We start from the raw sequence: 8,219 nt of genomic DNA on the forward strand, positions 1-8,219 counted from the left end.
TAAATTGTCTCCTACCTTTTATGCCTACAATTATTCCTACCCACTAAAATTATGACAAATCATTATTCAATTTAATTGTAATTGATATATTCCTAATATAGCCTTAATGAGTTAGTTAAAAAAATATGGAATGATGACACTTGTCATAATTTTATTGGTAGAAACATTTATAGGCATAAAAAGTAGGAATCAATTTAATTTCTCTTAATTTTAATTAATATGAGCGGTAAGATATTAGAAGTTGCTTTAGAAGTGTGCTAGTTGGTAAAGAAGGCTCTTAGAAAATGGACAAGGGACATTTTTAAGATTCATTTATTTATTAGGAGAGTAGTTATATAAAAGTATAAAACCATTTTATTTGATGTAAATTTTATTTCAATTTGGTTAATAAAAGTATAAACCCGTTCACGTTCCATTTGGGGCATAAACAATCACTATATTTTGATTATTTGTTTAAAGGATTATTATTACCTAGGAATATTGAAATAAAAACTTCTAAGTTTGTTTATTATTTTTAAATATGGTTTTATGGTGGTATTATTTTTTGGTGTGTTAAAGCCGAATTTTTTTTACTTACTATCATAGGTTTTCAGATTAGCATAAAATAAAATTCGTACGAAAATCTTATGTTTATAAATCTTTTATATTTTTATTCTCCGCTACACCAGACAAGAAGTCACTTCACATGTCATGTTATCTATAAGATTTATCTATCATGTTATACTACAACTATATGTAAATGTCTTAATATGTTCTTTTATGATGTACCTATAATGTTATATTAAAACTAAATGTCTTAGTAATAATTTTTTTTACTTAAAATATAGGTGTATAGAACTATCAAATGTGTTTCTTAGTAACATGTGTGGGTTTTCACAAATATTAAATAAACTTTGATAGTTCTCTAAATGTGTTATACGAACAAATTTAGTTACTTGCTAACTCGTATGAAATTTAGTTACTTGCTAACTTTGATAGTTCTCTAAATGTGTTACACAAACAAATTTAGTTACTTGCTAACTCAAAATCTGGTCACAGAATCAGGCCAGCTCTTAGCCTCAATAGTTGGTGCTCCCGGAGCATAACCAACCTCATCCTACCAATCAAGAGCTCTCTCCCTCAAACACCTTACAACGAACCTCACGTTCGACCCTTTGGGACAGAAGCTCGTCATCTGGGCACACTTGGAATGCTAGTTCCTTCTTGAATTCTTGAGTGTCTAAAGCCTTTAAGTGATGAACTCAATTAAGCACTAAAGGGAATAGCACAAGAGGCCTTCTAAACACCAAACTAACTTCAAAAGAGAGAGATAGGAAGAAGAGAAGAAGAACCCACGGTTCTACAGAGAAAAGAGATGAAGAAGAAGAAGAGCATCACTCTTGCAAAAATGCAAGCCTCATGTAACATCCCAAAATTCATGACAAAAAATTTCAAAATTAGTATAACTAAAACACATTTGTAACTTGGTTCAAAAATTGAAAAGCATTTCAAACAAAACATTTATCAAAGTTCATTATTAGAAATCACATATAGCAGAAAACATAGTTGTATGCGCTGCGATCGTCCCGGGCTTCCTTATTTGAAAACTGGAGGTACCTGAAACCAAAACTGAAAAACCGTAAGCACGAACCTTAGTGAGTTCCCAAAATATCACATACCATACATATCAATTGAACCATACATGCCATACACAACCATGAGCCATACATATATCATAATCAATAAAGGTTCTATGTTCCACACATAATCTTGCCATTATGCCACGGGCCGCCTCGTGGTCTTTCTTGCCAAGCCGGGGGCCACCCCTTGGGTCTTACAAACAAGTGCCAAGAGCCACCTCCTGGTCTTCCATGCAAGCATCACAAAGACAACTAACATTCATACTACTCTACTTAGCCAATTAGCATACAATGTGTCAGGAGGTATCTCTTGGTCTTTAGTATATAATTTCTAAGGCTAACCCTCGGGTCTTCCTACATTACATAATAGCATACAGTGTGCCTGGAGCCGCCTCCTAGTCTTTCATACATAATGCATGGGGCTAACCCCTGGGTCTTCCTACAATACATAAACCAAATGGGTCGGCATTGATGCCTTCGACCCATACAAATAGTGAGGAGACTCACCTCCATTGCAGAAGATTCCTGGAAGAATCCCTAGCTGCTACCCCGCCGACTTCCCAAGCTATCAATACCAGAACCAAATAAAATCTTACTTAATAGGCCAAAACCCTCAAGTTTGGCCCAAGGTCCAACTTGGTCAAAAGTCAACGGTTAATGGAAGTCAAAGTCAATAAGTCAATCTTCAAGTTGAGTACGCTCAACATACTCAGCTCGTACGCATGGCGTACTTACCAACCAAAATGGGGACCCCATATGAGTATGCGAAGCGTACTCAAAGGTACGCCCGGCGTACCCGACAAAATGGAACTTTTCCGTTAAGTGCTTAATCTTTTAAGTCCTTTCATCCAACACCCAGGTTTAGTCCCACAACATCATTCTAAGTCATAAACTTTCCACCTATATGACTTTCCATGTCTAGAAAAGGTCCAGAATCTAAAACGTTAACTTATCAATCCATTAAGACATCATGACACTCTCATGGAAGGTATAGAAGGATCAATATTATATTTTTATGGATCCTAAAAGCTCCATAATGGATAAAGTTTCCAACTTTATCCATTAGAATAGTCCAAACCACCAAGATGTAGCCTTTAAGCATCAAATGGGACCAAAAGTGCATCTTTTTCAACTTAATCTATTAAGCCCAAGTCTTAAACCTTCATATATGAATCACGATGATGCTTATATGGATAAAGTTTCCAACTTTATCCATAACAAGGTCACAAACTTTCAAGATCTAAAATTTATGAACTAAAATGACCAAAAGCTCATAACATCCAAAACTAGCCAGATCTAAGAGATGCATCATCAAGATTCAAACTTTATACCTCTAGAAGATAGATCAAGGTGAACAAAGTCCAGATCTATAAGCTATAATGCAACCAACACTTCTACAAGAAGTTCCTTCTTCTCCAAGGTGCACCATGCATACTCCAAAGCACTCAAAATCACCTTCTTTTAGCTGAAAAGGCTCATCTAAGGTTAGGGTTTCATGAAAGGGGTGTTGGAGGGGTGGAGGCTGAGAATGGAGTGGATTTGGGGGAGTTAAAGAGCTTAAATAGGGGTTAAACCACGAAAATAGGGTTTGGACACTGATTGTGTATGCCCAACGTACTCCTGGTACGCCAAGCATACTCATGATTCCATTAGTACACCCAACGTACACCTTTTTGTACACCCAACGTACTCAGCTTGGCCTAAAACCACCCAAACTTCAAACGGTCATAACTTCTTCGTTCTAACTTCTCTTTCGACGTTCTTTATATCCACCGAAAGGTATTGAGGAGCTCTACAACCCTATCTAATTACTTTTAACTTAAAACACATCGAACTAAAATCCATAATTCATAAAAGAAGTCTGAAACACTACATTCCCATTTTACCCTTTGACTCCAAAGTGAAAACCGAACTTTTGGATCACATATCTACATTACCCACATCCAAATGGGCCTAAATATTACGTTTTTAAATGCCCCAATCCTTATGATGATCGTTCTTTAAGTCACATCCTCGAATTAGGAACTGACTCGGAACATGGGGTTTCAACTCTCTCCTGCTTAAATTAGATTTCGTCCTCGAAATCATTCACTACCATCCCCGGCATACCTGGAAACCTGAGCAACACGACCATAAACCTGTGAATACCACAGCCTTACCAAGGTAACAGAAACCAACCAAACCAGACTCTCTGTAATCCCGGTGAAGGATAAATCCTTCATTTGGTGTAGGAAACTACTCCTGCCTCCACAGATCCTTAGACCTCACATTGGTCTGACTCTTCAACAGACCTCCCACACTGGAACCGTACCGTACAAATTTTCTTCACGGATAAATGATCGAACAACCACTTCTGGTCCTGATTATCTCGGTGTTACCAAACGAATGAATTCACTTACCATGTCCAGATGCCGAACGCCCATCTTAATAGATAGTCCAAATAATCCTTCGAGTAGAGGATCCATCTCTACAACGGTTAGACTCAGATGAGAGCTACACAACGGAGTCAAATCGATTACTCTGAGATTATTTAATCCCAATACAAGTGGCTTAGCATCTCCCAGTCAATGACTATACCACATAAGGATCCCAATCACTGTCGCTACTCGAAACACCATATCGTCGTCTAGCTGGTTTCCATAGCAACCATGACTTACCTGGATCCCAATCTTGTCTGTCACTATCCAAAATATCATATTCATGTCCGGTTGCTGAGCCACCAAGCAACCTTGCATTCTCCCTACGCGACCTCCGAAGGATACCTCGTCTAACAATAATTTCCCTATCTATACCACCACTCATGGCTCCTTCAATCCTTTTGATCCATCTGATCACAATAGGTTGACAACATGTCGCCACTGAATCCGATGCAAAAACGTGAATGCTACCAGTACTATGTAGTCTTACATTACCCCTAGTCTCTATTGACCTATTGTTTACCAAATCCGATTGTACTATGGCCTACTCACATTCGTGCAACTAACCCGCCCTGGCCTAAATCATCCGAAGGAATCTGTGAGTGAATCACAAATCTATCAAATTGTCACTATCGAATGGGGACCGATGAATGCTACGGACCACCCCACAGTCTTACAACACTCCCCTACTAACTGACCACAAGTGAATGCTACGGGCTACCCCCGCAGTCTTACTATATCACTATACTAACGAATGCTATCAGCCACACCCACAATATTACTGTTAAATTAGGTGTCTAAGCCCATAACTATAACTGGTATGTACTTGACCCAAGAGTAGCATGGTCCTTTTGGGTTGCCTTCACCAGAACAATCTGATAGGATGGACATTTGAGAAAGAGGTTATTTATGATTTATTAATATGTTCAAAATATAATATATTAATATGAAATCATGTTATTTAATTAGTATTGATCAAGAATTAATTTGGAATTAATTTAGTGATCAAAAGAGACTAATTAAATTAGTGGGGATTTATTATGTAAATCAATGATATATATATATATATATATATATATATATATATATATATATATATATATATATATATATATATATATATGGTGTGGGCTATTAATACATGATGGGATATGTTTACGTACGTTTCCATGAAGAGTTACCCCACATGAGATATGGATCATAACCCAAGTGTATGTATTAGGGTTTACCCACAACTCTTGGATTCGTACACTATATATATGACACCCCTTAGCCTAAAATTGGGGACTAGTTTTCTTAGAGATACTATAGACGATTTTAGTGCATTGGAACCTCTCTCTCTCTCTCTCTCTCTCAAGTCATCCAATTGTTGGTGGTGTTTGTGACTTATTAGAGGCATCACATTTGAGGTGCTAAGTTCTTAAATGCCAAAGACAACAAGCTACAATACCGATCAATATACCCAATTAGCAATTGGGTCCCATACTATAATCCTTAATCCATGCATGGGGTAAAATGACCATTCTACCCTTGCCCAATATGATCCAAAACTAAGGCCCAAGCCCAAGACTATAATGTCTATAAATCCATCAATGGAAATTATTAGGCCCAAACCTCTACATAGGTCTTGCCATGAGCCCTAAATCCTTCTTTTCAATCCAACACACTTCTGATGGCCCAATAATAATCCATACACCTAAGCCTAAAAAGATAAAAACACTCGTGACCCAAACCATGGCCTAGGTTTCCAAATTGGGCCCAAATCCTTCTAGGGCCTTTTCCAACATCACTAACCGCCCACAACCTGATGTCCCAATGGGCCCAAGATAAACAAGCCCAATAGTTGGCCCATACTAAAGCCCAATAATCAAAACCCATTCTAACTGAGTACGCAGGGCGTACTCAGCTATACGCAGTTCGTACTAGGTTCGTGACTTGTACGTTGTGCGTACCAGCTTGTACGCCTAGCGTACTCCTCTATTAAGTCCTTTTTGCTATTAAGCACTTGATGATTCAAACCAAGGGACCAAATTACACATGTGAGCTCTAATTAACATGTTAATCCATAAAGTCACTGACTTGGTGACTTTATATGACCCACATAAACCCAAACTCAAAGTATAGCAATCTACTTCCATGAAAATGACCATAAATCTTGCATGAACCCTTTAAGACCTCCAAGATGGAAACTTTCTGCCTTAGGTACTCAGTTAGCACCAAGGGTGGCAACCCTAAGGCTAAAAATGGATTTAGAACCATAGAGCTTCATCCTTGGCACCAAAATGAACTAAAACTCACAAATGAGAGACCTAATATATCAATGGTCAAGTTCAAAGCTTTATACCTTCATTAAGCTGACAATGAGTCACAAAATCTAGATCCATAAGCTTCTTCTTGATCCCCATCTTTGCAAATAAACTCCACCTTATTGGAAATGGACCAAAAAATCGAAAAATGGACTCCATAAGCTCAAAATGCCACCATGAATGATTAGATACGTGTTCTAGGGTTTTAGAGGTGGGGGCTGAAGATATTAGGGTTAGGTTATGAGATAAGGAGCTTAAATAGGGTCTAAGACCCTAAAATAAGGTTCTGATCTGACTAGCGTACGCCTAACATACTCCGAGGAACATTCGCGACCATCTTGGTCAGTACGCACAACATACTCCAAGGTACGCCCCACGTACTACCTTATTCACCAGTACACCCTGTGTACGCTCTGTGTACGCCTCGTGTACTCGACTAAGATTGAAACCACACAACTTCCAAAGGCCATAACTTCTTCGTTATAAGCCCGATTCTGACGATCCATATATCAACGAAAAGGTAACGAGAACCCTACGCTTCTATCAGCTCATACCTTTCTTAAGACCTTCCAAAAAAAATCCATTTTCGAAAAAATCCCAAGTGACACTTTACCGAAATAACCCAAGGCTCCAAAATACGAACTGAACACCCGGATCACTTCTAATACATCATCTGCACCCAAATGGGCCTAGATCTTACCTTTTCAAAAGCCCTAATCCTTATGATGACCAATCTTTGGGAGAAAGCCTCTGACTAGGAATCGATTCGGAACATGATGTTACATTGGAAATCGTGAAACAACATATGGACAGAGAGAATGACTATAATCCATACGATATCTAGAATAGAGGAATACATGATCCCTTATCTAAAGGATGAGTCATTGACTAAGTCATAGTTCGACATTGGCCTTTTAAGAGCTACGATTGCTATTCGGTTTTTAAGTCGTACTTGCAGTTATAGTTATTAGACTTACCCAAGTGGGAGACTATTGGATTAGGTGTCTAAGCCTATAACTATAATTGGTATGTACATGACCTGAGAGTAGCATGGTCCTTTTGGATTGCCTTCGCCAGAAAAATCTGATAGGATGGACATTTGAGAAAGAGGTTATTTATGATTTATTAATATATTACAAGTATAATATATTAATATGAAATCATGTTATTTAATTATTATTGATCAAGAATTAATTTGTAATTAATTTAGTGATCAAAGAGACTAATTAAATTAACGGGGACTGGTTATGTAAATCAATGATATATATATATATATATATATATATATATATGTATATATATATATATATATATATATATATATAATGTTTGGGCTATTGATCCATGATGGGCTAAGTTTATGTAAGTTTCCATGAAGAGTTAGCCCACATGAGATATGGATCATAACCCAAGTGTATGGATTAGAGTTTACCCATGACTCTTGGATTCTTACACTGTATATATGACACCCCTTAGCCTAAAATTGGGGACTAGTTGTCTTAGAGATACTATAGCCGATTTTAGTGCATTGGAACCTCTCTCTCTCTCTCTCTCTCAAGTCATCCAATTGTTGGTGGTGTTTGTGACTTATTAGAGGCATCATATTTGAGGTGCTAAGTTCTTAAAGGCTAAAGACAACAAGCTACAACAAGAGGTAAACAATCTAACTATTCTAATGATTTAATTATCAAATTTTGTATGCTAGTTTAGGCTTCATGCTTTGGAAAACAATTTCACATGTATAACTATAGAAAACATAGATCCAAAAGCATTAGGGTTGTATGTGCACCTTAAGGTTGTTATAGTGCTCAAAACCCAACACTTACAACATTTCTACTCTATCTGTCAACTAGTGAACGTTACGGGCCACCTTGTAG

The sequence above is a fragment of the Lactuca saligna genome, chromosome 9 (genome assembly GCF_052625555.1).
Source record: "Lactuca saligna cultivar CGN05327 chromosome 9, ASM5262555v1, whole genome shotgun sequence".
NCBI lineage: Eukaryota > Viridiplantae > Streptophyta > Magnoliopsida > Asterales > Asteraceae > Lactuca > Lactuca saligna.